Source organism: Oryzias latipes, chromosome 9 (assembly GCF_053564925.1).
Source record: "Oryzias latipes strain Hd-rR chromosome 9, Olatipes_Hd-rR_3.1".
NCBI classification, from domain to species: domain Eukaryota; kingdom Metazoa; phylum Chordata; class Actinopteri; order Beloniformes; family Adrianichthyidae; genus Oryzias; species Oryzias latipes.
Window position 1 is genome coordinate 32,068,239 of NC_136245.1, and position 13,452 is coordinate 32,081,690.

General features: G+C 43.2%; 1 protein-coding gene across 4 annotated transcripts in view; it reads left to right on the top strand.

Moving 5' to 3' along the window:
• Nucleotides 1-1,685: 1,685 nt before the first annotated feature.
• The window catches only part of taok3a (TAO kinase 3a), a 56,644-nt gene continuing 44,877 nt past the window's right edge, over nucleotides 1,686-13,452 (top strand). Inside the window, exons 1-2 of one of the 4 annotated variants that reach the window (XM_023958222.2) lie at nucleotides 1,686-1,858; nucleotides 2,069-2,164. The gene's annotated coding sequence lies outside the window, so the exon portion shown is untranslated. Of the gene's footprint in view, nucleotides 1,859-2,006; nucleotides 2,165-2,273; nucleotides 2,837-13,452 lie in introns of those variants that run through there. The other 3 variants (XM_023958221.2, XM_023958224.2, XM_023958223.2) reach the window with 3 other exon arrangements.

Consider the following 13,452-nt stretch of genomic DNA (forward strand, 5'->3'; position numbering starts at 1 on the left):
TCCCCATAATCACATTTTTTGTTTGAATATTTTTTTTCTGCTCTGTAATGTCTTTTAAACCTGACAAATTAAAAAAACAACAACATTGTTTTATATCTCAAACCTTTTTTGTCTGTCTGTCTGTCTATAATTTACAATGTTCCAATTTAGTCTGAAGAAGGATTCATGCCCAGCCCAACCAGGATGCTCTCCTGGTTGGGCTGGGGCGGCGCTCTCTTTCCCTCCGTGCTTCCCTGGCCTCTGGCTCTGGGGGCCTTGCGGCGGCCCTGCTGGCCCTGGCCTGGGTGGCGGGCTTGGTCGCCCGGGCGGCGGTTGTTCCCTGCCGGTTCCCGTGTGGCGTTGGGGGAATTCCGGCTGCCGCTGCTGCTGCGGCGGGGGTATGGGTGTGGGGGTGGCTGGGCGCTCCTCCTCCTTCTTTTCACATTCCACCATCCATTTTAGAAGAACATAAAACCTCACCTGAGCACAGGTGTTAGCTCACCTTTGCACTAATAGCTTGCATGATTGAATGACTGAAATATTTCACACTAGTTGGTTTTAAGGCATAAGTATGTGTGTGAACACTATCTGTTTTGTGTACATGTCGACAGGTGGACATTTTTGCAGCTAGCAGGTGTGTTTATAACATTTGAGTGTGTGTGTGGACGGGCCCCGCCCTTTTTGTACTGCATTTGAACCTTACCATAATGATTAACAACCAGTAAACTTGTTGCTTTATGCTGCTTCATGGTCTTATCCCCCTTCCCCTCCTATTATCACCCCCTACCCCCCCTCTTTCTAGCGTCCCTCTCTCTTCTTCCCCTCTTTCCTTTTCCGTCCGGTCCAACACCAAGGATTTTAAGACATGATTGAAATTAATAAAGTTTGGCCTCAATTACAAAAGGGGTTTATTCAGACATACCCTTGGTTTGTCAGAAGATTAATAACCCCTCTTGTTAAAGCAAAATATGTCCAACACAAGAGGCCCTCAGCTCTCATCTGACTGCCCAGCTGTTGGACAGGACAAGTTAAAAAAAAAAAGAAAAAGAAAAAAAATGAAGAAGGATTCATTATTTTAGTTCCTGCACTAGATGTACATGGTCCTTTTGCTAAGGGTAAAAACCCTTTTACTGTGAAAACAAAGGGTGACTGAGGAAACTTGCATCAGAAATGGACTGGGATACACTGGCCATCTACTATCAGGCCAGTGCATTTCCTAGTTATGATACTGAACTGGCCTGATAAACTACTGCTTTTTTAAAAACAGTCTAAAATAAGAAATTTATTGATGACATTTAGCATGACAAAAAAAATAATACCTCATTTTTTGATTGATGCAATAAAATGAAAACCGATTGAAATCCAGATTGATAATGTGGGCACCCTTGAGGTTTCTTCTTTTTTTTTTTTCCCTGAATCCGGTTTATTTTAGGAGTTTTTCCTTACCGCGAAGAAGGGTCTAAGAACAGGGATGTCCAGTTCAGTTTAGTCTGTTTAGTTTGGCAATCAGCTATTGAATTCTATGACTTTATGTTCTTTATGATTCATGTTTTTCACCGGTATGAAGCCCATTGAGATGACCATTGTTGTAAATATTGGGCTAATTTAGGGCAAATCAATTTAAGCCAATTTCAAATAAATTTAAATTGAATTGATAAAAGCAGGTCAACTGCTGCACTTCTGCAGTCCGACAGCAGGGGGCAGCAGAGGCTTGAGAGTCACGCGGAAACGGTCGGTCGCTGAAGTTGCAACCGAATCGGGATGACTCAGTCCATACATGTTTAATGATTTTGCGAATAAATGTGGTGTAGCGCCGCTGCTCCTCTCAAATTAGCGCCTTTTAGATGGAAAACACCCTGCAAGTGAAACCATTAAAGCTGTAAGTTTTTCATTCAATTGTTTCTGCACCTGTCAATCAATCAATTTGTTTTATTATTATTATTATAATCTTTTTTGTTGCAATTTTGTATAAGTCGTCGCGCTCTGAAGATCAGCATCCTGCGGCGGCCACTGCTCTGCGCGACACAACTTTTTTTTTTTTTTTTTTTATTTCCGGCTGCCTGTCAAAGTAACCGAGGCTGTTCTCCAGGAAGTCTTGGAGCGGCGCGCGGCCAAGCCGCTCAGACGTCTCCAGACTCGGACTAACAGAGCTCCACAACGGCGGGACGACGACTTTTGCTAAGAGGTGAGCGGTTCTTCTCCGGTGTTGTTGTTTCGGCTGCTGTCACCGGTTCGTTGCTGCTCGCCCCCCTCTGCCCCCCCGCCTCGAACCGTTACAGAACTGACACTTCCTCATTCGGCGGCGGCTAAGCTATCGCGGCTATATCGCTGGGAGCGGGTTCGACTGAAGTTGGACATGACCGCCGTCGCGCGGTGTTGTTCGCTGTGTCGCCGTCCCCCCCTCCCTTCCCCAACCCTCCCCGAGCGCAGACGCGGTGAGTACTGGCGCCTCGCGGGAGGTGAAGTGCGTAGGTTTGTTTTTCCGCGCGGGTCTTTCTTTGCACCTGCTTGAAACTGCGCACAATTTGGGGATGTTTACGATGCGAGATGTGCTGCTCGCGCGGGGAGGGCACGCGCCGCTTGCTGTGAGTGACGGATAGAGGCGGTGGGGGCTGAGCCAACAGATGACAGGTTGTAGAGAAGTGGACAGTTGGGGGTTGTAAAGACGAGGCGCCTGGATGCTCCTGCGTGAACTTGTCCTGCGCGTCATTGGAGCTCCGTCGCGCGCCGTGGACCGGTCCACTCTTCCTGACCGGACCGGACCCGACCACCGTGGTACCTTCCATTGTTTCGGAGCAGGGAAACCGTCTGCAATGTGTGTTTGTTTGACTGCACCGAGGGGGTGATCTGCAGTCAGGTAACTCCATTTCCTATCTTTTATTTTTATTTTTTTTGCCCCTGTTTATTTAAATAAAAAACCTTTGGCTGAGAGTGCGCGCAGGCTGCAGAGACGCCGTGGAAATGGCAGATGCTGAGCTGTAAAAACCCAAGCTGACCCAACATGATGTCATCCGCGGTGCGCAGAGCGCATGAGTGAGAGAGGAAGCGAACCTGCTCCACCGCCGAACTGAGTCGTTAGGAGGGATTTGTTGAAAGACGCGCAGCTTCCTGCCCGACAAGCTGACGTTTCCCCTCACAGGACTCCCGCGCGCCACCAACTCTTCCTCTCAGTTTACAATTTTCTCGGGAGTCTTTGAAATCCACCACTTTCTGATTTAACAGTTTGAAGTAGGCCAATGCATTTCATGATGTCACCCAGATCTTTAGCATTTTTCTCCCTGTAAATGTTTGACTGATGCCATAAAGACCACATCATTATACAATCCAGTAAAAAGTAGGTTGTTTGTGTAGTTTGAGCACTGTGACAGTAGAATTTATCAGCGGAAAACTGTTTACAGTACCTGTTATGTGACTTTCCATGAACAAGATGATCTTTTTTAACCTTTTGCAGGAGGATAAGCTTAACTTCTTGCAGGAAAACGTCCCCACAAACGCAGGAGAACTGTTGGTTTCACTGACGAGGCAGGATTTTAAATCACTCAACTTGACGTCTTGAGTCCCAATTGCAAAGATCTTTAAGTCTTATTTTTATTTTTTATATGTGTTGCTTTTTGATGGGCTGCACAGTGGTGCAGTGGTCGGCCTCACAACCAGAAGGCCATGGTTTGAATCCCGGCTGGGACTTTTCTGTGTGGAGTTTGCACGTTCTCGTCATGCGTGTGAAGGAATTTTTCCGGGTTCTCCCACAGTCCAAAAACAGGCTTCATAGGTTCATTGGTGTCTCTCTTGTTAAGGATGAATTCATTTTTCCAGCCAGATTGATCTGTCTGTGAGTTGTCAGCAAGTTGTTGATCTAATTGAACTATACCATAATAAAATTGATTCAAAATGAAATAAATTGATTATAGTTCTTAGCAGGAAAATACCGTTTGGATTGAGGCATGGCAGGGCTATTTTACTATAACCAACAGCGGATAACACACACATGTGAGATGACAGCAAAAACGGATCACGCCATCATTCCAGTCCAGTGTGTGGAAACACTTTGAATTTTGCAAAGACGTGACCATCTACTGTGCTAGGATGTTCTAATAATGTTCCCTTTGTATGTGGAAAAACTTCAGGACACTAAAATGTGAGTGGATTTGCCATTAATCCTCGTTTACTTGTTTGTTTGTACACATATTTAATGTACAATTGATTATCTGGAAGAAATCCAGGAAATCTGGAAAAGTTCACCTGCACTGCTCAGTCTCCAGGTATTTCTCTCCGAGTCACACTGTTGAACTTTTGGCTCAAGATGTCCTGAATCCATTATAGGTCAGTGAATCAAATCAATAAAAGGAATTGTTACGCCCGTAGTGTCTCTGAATTGCCCCTATAGGTGTGCGTGCGAGTGTAAACATGTGGCCCTGTAACAGACTAGTGACCTGTTGAGGGTTTGTCCCGCCTTTGCTCCACTTGAGACACCGGATAAGCTCCATGAATCCTGTGACCCAAAAAGGGATACAGTAGATTTTAAAGATGGATGATGCTCTTGATCCCTTCACCTTTCCTGGGATTAGTTACTCCTCTTTTGGATTATTTGCGTTTTTCTTTGTGATGGAAAATTGACTTTTTTTTAGTCCAGTAAACAATCTTAATATTTGTGATGAAATAAACGATCTTCAACATAAGTCATACCATCTCTTGTCACTCTGATCGTTTTTTTAACCGTTTTAAAAGTGTTCCCAGTGGTCTTTTATTCACGATTATGCCGTTCGGTGTCATTTTCTAGGACATAGTTTCTGCAGGGCGGCAGGTATTCATTAGAAATTCACCTCTGAGCTGTGAAAGGGACTCGTGGCACAGAGCAACCCCGCCCCCCTTCCCCTCCTCGTTACAGAGCGCTCTCTGTTTACATGCTCTCCTGCTAGCTTACAGCCCCTCAAAACCCCCCAGCTAACATTAGTGGAGCAGCAAAACTGGTGAGCAATACAGGAATTATGAAGCCTTACAACTTTTAGCCAAACTTCAGCTCAGACTAGGAAAACAAACGTTATTGGATCAATTTGACTGCAAGTGGATGGATCAGAATGGAGCAGAGCAGGGAGCTTAATACATAAGAAATATCCATTTTTTTCAAATAGCAGTTTTTTTTGTCTTATTTGAATAAAGAAATACTCAGAAATGCAATTTCAAGCTTAATTTTCTTTTAATTTACATATATATATATATCTATATATATATATAGATAGATAGATAGATAGATAGATAGATAGATAGATAGATAGATAGATAGATAGATACACAGACATGGACCCATCATATTTTAGGTCCAAAAATACGCAATGCTCCAAGCTGCTGTCCATCAGCTGATATTCCCATGATGCCTTGCTTCCAACCTGTTGAACTGATCGATTCCTCCCGTCCTCATCCGTGGAAAGCTGCCCTTTTAATTATTTCCATCCTGAGGAATCACTCAAAGATGGCCAGGCCGGTTTGGTTGGTTTGTGGCTCCGAGCATTAATATTAACGCGAAGCTGTCAGACTTAATGTTCTGCAGTGATCCTGGTTTATCATGTCTAATACAGGACTGCTGTCTCACATGCCAAGGAGAATTATGCCCCCCCCCCTTTCCTCAGCTTGCAGATGTGTTCATGCATACTTCTTTTAATGATGATTTCAAAGGACAGCAGAAGGCTGCAGCGCTGCGAGAGTTGTGTCTCCAACCAGCCGGAGAGAGTGAAACCTCACAGAAGAGGCTGACCTAAAAATCCTCATTTTCATTTAGCCTGACACCGTCCTGCCGCTCTATAGAGATGTGCTGGTGACGGTGTGGGCCGCCAAATGCCCCTTTCCTTCTCAAACTAAAATAAATATACCAAAAATTTACCGGAATCGATTTGCCCCAATCTATACGTATTGACCAGCAATTGAAATGTAAACAAACTGTTGGAAAAACTCCTGATATCTTAGTCCAAGGTGACGTGATAGCATCACTGCTGAATATCCCATGATGCAAATCTTCTGTTTCATCATTGACTGTATATCAGAGCTGGAGGGAGTGGGTGTGTGATGTCACCCATAGAGTTTTCTTTATGGCTCCAACCAAATCAAGTCAATTAAGTCGCCATTTTTCTTTGTGCAATATGGAGCGCGACGACATCAGTAAGCAGTCATTGGTCCGAGCTCCTCTGAGTCGACGTTTCTATGGCGACGACTCTTACCAATCAAGCTCCCCGTTGATAACTTAACTAACTTCAACTACTGACAAATGTCATGAAAAGAGATGAGGATCATCAAGATCAGGATGGAAAAGGTAGCAGAGCAAGGATGGTTATTCTGACAAATATAGTGACTGTTTGTTTCTGCATAGATGTCTATGGGATTTTGGTTTCTTGGAGCCAGCGGGAACTTCCTGTTTGGAACGCCATGAGGGAAGGGGGTCTCCCAGTCCAGTTTCATGTACAGTCAAGGGTCTCAGCACATTCCCAAAGTATAGAAGTAGCCACTGGAAGATTAGCCCACTGGGTCATGATGGGGCGGCCTTGGGCAACAACAGTGTGTCAGGCACAGTGATCAGGAAACTCCTCCCACGCCATTACACAACCAACAACAACAATCTGATCTGCTGAGACAAACTATTAGATCCACAATTGGTCAATTATCTAGGATATTTTTTTTGTTTAATCTACCAATTTTAGCCGATTTCCATGTTTGGAAGACTTAACTGACCTCGGATTTAAGTGAAGTTTAGAGTTTTTCTTCAACATTTGGAAAAACGTTGTGATGCTTTTCTGGGTCAATCACATAGAAAATCGTCAGATTGCGATTGAGTTGACATTCTGAAGCTTCCGCGTGATTTTTATTTTTTTGCAGTGGATTTTGAGCTCCATCAGGGCTTGGCCACGCGATTCCCCGTTTGGTTTGGTTTTGTGCTCTTTGCTGAAGAAAACATTGATCTTCTATATGGGTACGCTGACATTAGAGATTGAGCTGCCATAACTGGGGACATAAATGAGAAAGGAACATTCTATGATGCATAATTGTTATAATTCAGTTTCAGGGGTTGTCCGGATAGAAACCAGTTAAAGAGTAATTCGAGATGGATTACTAAGAATCTGAATATTTTATAATAAAAAGTTTGCTAATTATTATTATTTTTTTAAATATTTAATAAAAATGTATCCAGACCCTGCAATTTTGCAAGAAATACCACTTTAGAATATTTTTAAAAAGCTCCTCAAATGCCACATCTGCATATTGACCTAACTTGTAATACTGTAGCAGTCCCACTTGGTTTTGTTGACCAATTTTATGAACTAAAAACTCCAAAGAGTTGTCTTTTTCTAGTTGAAAACATGTAATAGAAGGAACACTCGGTCATCCATGGGGTTTATGTTTGATTCAAACAATTTCTTTTAACAATGATTCCCTTTTGTATTAAATGTTATAATATCGCATGTTTGTTTGTCTTATAAACCCTTTTCTTTTACTTGAAGCTGTGGTTGCTCAAAAGACCTGGTTGCACGGAGAAGCTTTTTTTTTTTTCACTTCCTGCATTTGGTGGAAATAGTTTATTTCCATTCCTCAGAATGATAGGAGAGAAAAGTGTGGAAAGGATCCGCTCATGGCCCGGCAGCTGGTGCAGACCTGAGTCATGGCCTTGGTCTGCACAGGTCCGCCTCACATGGGAGGAGGCCGTCTGTCTGGCAACAAACTTTTCTGTTGTCGCAGTCAGAGGAGCTGTTTGACGTCTCGGTGCAGCGGCGGTGTCGAGTCGCTCCTCTTTCAGAGTAAAAGCATTGTGCGGCAGGCAGTGTGTGACATCTTTGTTGGTTTTCGCTGCAGACTTGTGTTGGAACATGATAACCTTTCTTCAGCTTGTCCTTATCTCCGTTTTCCCATGTTCCCCTCCAGCCTGACATCTGGCCCGAGTTGATTATAGGAGCACACAGTTGGAGAGCATGTTGGCGTCCAGGACAGGTGGAACGTCCCTCCTCCTTTTCATGGGTTTTATTTCTTTAAGCTGGGTTTATTTTGGTAAAAATGCATTTTTTTGGGCTGGCTCAGGAGGTCAGCATCAGCGACTTCAGCGTTTCCCCAAACTTCGGTAAGAGTTGCAGCTGAGACCTCAAGCCCCCCCCCAGACTCTTTTCAACCCCATTCTGTTTGGCCACATCTGTCTCCAGCTCTGCGATCATTTCTGCGAGCTCCTCCGTGACATCGCTGATGGCTGACCGTGTTAAATCCGCTCACAGCCACCCTTCCGGGCCGAACGGCTTAGCTCAGCCCTGTCAGAAGATCCACTTCACCACACGTTTCCCTTGAACGTTCCATACATTTTGTGTATGTTTAGAGGTTCCCTGTGAAAGCGTCGGAGGAGGACGCCACAGCTTAGCAGAGTGGGCACGTCAGCTGGGTTTAGGCCGGATGAATGTGACAGACATGTTTGCTGATGCCAGTGTGGGGGGTGAGGTAATACACTGCATCATGCTAGTCTATTTTAGGAGCATCGTTTGTCTTCACAAAGTGCTTTTGTGTCTCTCAGTTGCACAAATGATTTTGGTTGCGTCGTTTGGCGTTGAGGCAGCAGTGTTGAGCGGCCCTGCTCTTTGACTCTAAGGGGGACGCTTCCAGATCATTTATGCAAAAACTACCACTGCATTTGCCAGAGCCGCCCCCCCCTCCCGTGAATCTCGGCTTCTGCCCAAGCTCAGTGCAGTCCTAATGCTGTGACTGGACAGCCTCCATTGGGTCAAGTGGAGATTTGCCTGTGAATCTGGGGGAGATTGTGTTATGCTGTCAGCAGCCAGCGGTGCATCAGGATACAGCTGACTTTTAATTAAAAAGAAGTTAACTCTACGTTTATCCGGCAAAAGGTGTTTCTTAGTGATTTTCCCCTTTGATGGCTTAAAGAGCCACTCTGATGAAAACCGTGTTTTTAGCATGTTCTTGTGGCAATTCCCAGAGAATAGAGGACATGTATGACAATAATTAGGCACAAATTGCATTTTTAAATGATCCGCACTAGGGCTGCACGATATGAGGAAAACTTGCGATGTGCGATATTAGAGATTAATATTGCGATAACGATATCATTTGCGGTATATAAACAAAAAGAAAAATAACCAAAAACATAATTCCTATTTCATTGCAACAGTTTAAAAATAATACTAGGTGACAAACATCTAACATAATAGGCCTCCATCTGATTGGTAAACAATGGGAAGGCGTCCATCTGATTCGTCAAAGCATAAAGGGATTTATTTGATTCTTAAATGCTTCAAGCTGCCATAAGATTGTTTTAACACATTTAAGGTTTACGATTTATTGCGGTTTTCGCCGTCTTTTGCGATATGCATATTGCAGAGCTGGATATTGCGATAACGATAAATTTGCGGTATATTGTGCAGGCCTAATCCGCACTATAGGGGCCACCTGATTATAAGGTGCACATTCAATATGTGTCATCTACAAGGCGCACCGAAATATAATGCTGCCTACACTACGCCCTCGGCAAAGCTCAATCAAGCGAACACTTTCAATGAAAAGTATATGTAAATGTGTGTAACCGCATGTTTCAGGCTTCCACATTGAAAACTCTTGTGTTCTTGCATTCCTATGCATGTTTCTACGACCATTTTTGGCCTCTATGTACAAAGCGCACATACATTGAAACGTGTGTTGAAAGTTAACTAGGTTGAACTTTGACTATTGAGGGACTTGGATTTGGTAATGACAGTTGGATGACGTGCCCTTTAATTCAAGGAAGTGCCAACCGTTGGAAAATTTGTCATGGAGGCGAAAGTACATAATAGTTGCGGTTTGTGCCTGGACGGAATAATGCAACGTCAAGTTGTGTCCCAATTCCTTCCCTACTCACCATATAACGCGTTCGCCATTTTGCAGTGCTGTCCGAATCTACAATTTCAAAATCGAGTGGCCTACAAATTTTCCAGAAGTCTCTGCGAAAAAACAGTGTGCATCAATACTCACTAAATTGGTGGATATAGACCACAATGACCACAATTTAACTGTATTGTCTAATAAGGCTGAGTAGCTCGGTTGGTAAGGTGAGAGGCTACCAGGCAGGAATCCAGGGTTTGATACCCGGAGGGGAAGAAACAATGGTACTGGGGGCAATTACCATATTAATGGCGAGCAGTTAACATCACTCAGTGAGGGTCCTTAGGCAAGACCCTTAATGCTACCGCCTCCCAAGTACAGTTCAGCTGCAGCTCACCGCTCCCCCAGGGTCAAATGCGGAGAAGAATTTCCCCATTGAGGGATAAATAAAGTATCCGGAAAAAAAATAATAATAAACCATCATCATTTTTATCTTCAGAAGACGATGGACTCATTAACAATCGTTGCAAAACGCTTGTAGTAATTAGATTTTCACTTCGTGAAATCGATGACGTCATATTCGCCGTTTAAAACAAAAAAAGTATTGAGCATGGTGTCCGAATTGCTTTTAACAAAAATACATAGTTCTGCACTATATCGTTCTTTAGTAGTTAGGGATTAGGTTGGGAATTCGGACACAGCCCGAGTCTTTCAATAATCGGAAAAGAGCTGTGAAGGAAAACGCCTGGTGCAAGATTTAAACTGCTTCGACATTCCGTACCAAGGCTATTCCGACTGTAGGTAGTAGATGAGCGCTATCAGGTAGCGACAGTCCAGTGTGAACATCATGACCTGAACGGATGTTCAAGAATACCCGTTCACGTGCCCGGTGTGTATGGGGCATTAAGCGAGGCAAGTCAAAAATAGGTCAGCCAGTCAGACTTTTTATTCTAGAATTTGCGACAAGCTACACGGTAGCCGTGTTGGTGCATTTACAATACCTGTAACTCCCAACCGTGTTTGCAACATGTTAAAAACAGACTGACACCAATATGACAAACATTACTTTGACTAAGCTAACCCCCAGTTTTGTTAGTAACACCGCTACACGTTAGCTGTATTGGCTTATTTACAATAACCCCCAACCTTGTTTGGAACTTGTAATAAAAACAAAAAATGCATGCCCTGTACTTCTTAAAATTTCTTCAAAATCACTAAGCAAAACCATAAATCCATATCGGGATTATAATGTGCATTTTTATAACAAACTCTTGCCGCTCTGCAGAATCTATGTCCTAGAAAATTACTTTATTTTTATTTTTATTTTGGCCAAAAACTGCTTAATCATAAATAAAAGACCACTGGGAACGCTTTGAAAAAGGTTAAAAGACAGCCAATTTAGTCTCCTCCTGCGTCTGTTATCTTTTGAAGTTTATCTCCCCGATGTCTAAAAATTCCTGTGTTTTAAGCCAAAGTAAACATTTCTGCCACCTTTTCCTGCTTAGCGCCACCTGCTGGGACGCTTTTGTTTGCCTTTCTGAACCCGGGGAGCCCGAGGTCAAATGAAACAATTGTCCAATTAAAGCGTGAGTAGGAGGAAAAATGCTGTCAACACCCCACCCCACTTATTGCACACACATCCTCACCCCCCATCCGCCGTGAACACAAATAAACCAGATGTGCAGCGCCGCGCAGCCAGAAGGAAGCAAACCCTCGGATAATTGCGACGGTGGTGCTGTCCCCCGGGGGGCAATGCAGGAAGGAGTGAAATGGTCAATCAGGGGGGTATCAAAGATGCAGAAGCACGGACAACCCCTTCCAGGTTGTTATAGACGATGACCTTTATGGCTCATGTCCAGATCGTTTTTATGTCTCTGCCAGACAGAATCACCCCCCCCCCACCCCCACCCCCCACCCCAACAGCTGAGTGAATCCAACCAACACAAGGAAAGAGAAAACAGGAATCAGACCAGACTGGCTGTCTGAAGGGTGTGCTTGTTTCTTATCGCCAACCCTTTATCTTTTACCAGACGTTAAAAACCAGCAATAAAACATCTTTTCTCCTCATTGAAGCCTCACTGCTTCGTGACTCGTCGTGAGAACAGCAGTAAAGAAAATGTAACGCTGAGAAACACGCAAACCGAGGTCGTATCGTCTTAAAATGCACATTAAATGCACAACTCAGTGGTGATGTGCATTTAAACAATCTACAGATCATAAATGAAGCGCGCGTGTCTTTAAAAGTGTGTGTTCTGTGCTTTAAGCTGAACTTGAACGAGGCGGATCTGGTGTTCAAAAAGCTCTGTTTTGGTAATTTGATGTTTCAGTTGATGAGAAGACGGGAAGTTTGAAAGTTGGACAGTTTTTTGTGGTCGAGTTATTTTGCTGTGCTTTTGCCCACACCTCAGAAAAGTTCCAGATTTAATTTAAGATTCACTTTAGGGTTAGTATTTCTAGAACATCCTTTAAGGTTATCTTGCTGCAGTTAGCTCAGTACAAACAATTGAGGGTTTTTTTTTATATATTACTCCAAATTTGGATCTTAATTATTAGCATTATGACAACAATTAAGGGCATTACTTGTGTTGAAAATATCTTTTTTTCTATTTTTGCCTGTTTAGACTTTCTAAATTCTGTTTTGAATTGATAGTTATTTTTATCCAATGTTCCCATTTTGTTTTTGATATTGAAACTAATATAGGAAATTCAAACCCTTCTTTTTTATCATTCAAGATATATGACAAAATTACAACTTACTGATGAAAAGAAAATACTGATAGTGACAAACAAAACAATATACACACTTTCGGTAAAAAAAGAACAAAGTAATTTAATTTACTTGTGGATCAAAGTTGACCTTATAGGTCCGATCAGTCAAGAAAAAAACATGTATTTAGTTTCTTTCTGTTTATTACCTCCATATGGTCTCAATTAAGTCCAGGCTGGACCACGCCCACACCTTCCTGGCTGCTTCTGTTGATAACCAGGAAGTGTTAAATGTTGCAGTTCCTCCAAAGACCACTGGAGGCGGGCATCAGAAAAGAGCAGCCCCTTGAGCCCCCTGTGGAAAAAGTCAGATTTTCCACCAAAATAAAAGTATTTACAGTTGGGTTTCAGATAGTTTATTGATGTGTTTTACTTTTTTTCAGTTCTTGACAACTGTGAGGGGAGGGAATTTTAATACATATATATATTTTATTTTATTAGAGAGTTCAAAGTTGTGCAATATTAGGGGAAAACTCTATACCAGAGGTGGGCACTGAGGGCCGCATTCCTGCATGTTTTCCAGCATACCATGCTCTGGCATGTTCTGATTGGCTGGACACACCTGAACCAGGTAATCAGCCATGAGTATGGCAAGGATGTCTGGAAATCATGCAGACACACCGGCCCTCGAGGCCTGGAATTGCCCACCCCTGCTCTATACTATATACTGCATGTTGGTATGGTGGGTGGAGAAAACACAATGCCCCTCCCACTTATAATCTGCATTTGTGCTGCTTGGAGTGGTGGACTTCAGACGGACAGACAAACCGGAGATGCAGTTTTGCGCTCGCTGATCTTTGGTAAATGGTAAATGGCGTATACTTATATAGCGCTTTCTACCTTCTTACGAAGGCCCAAAGCGCTTTACAGTCACAG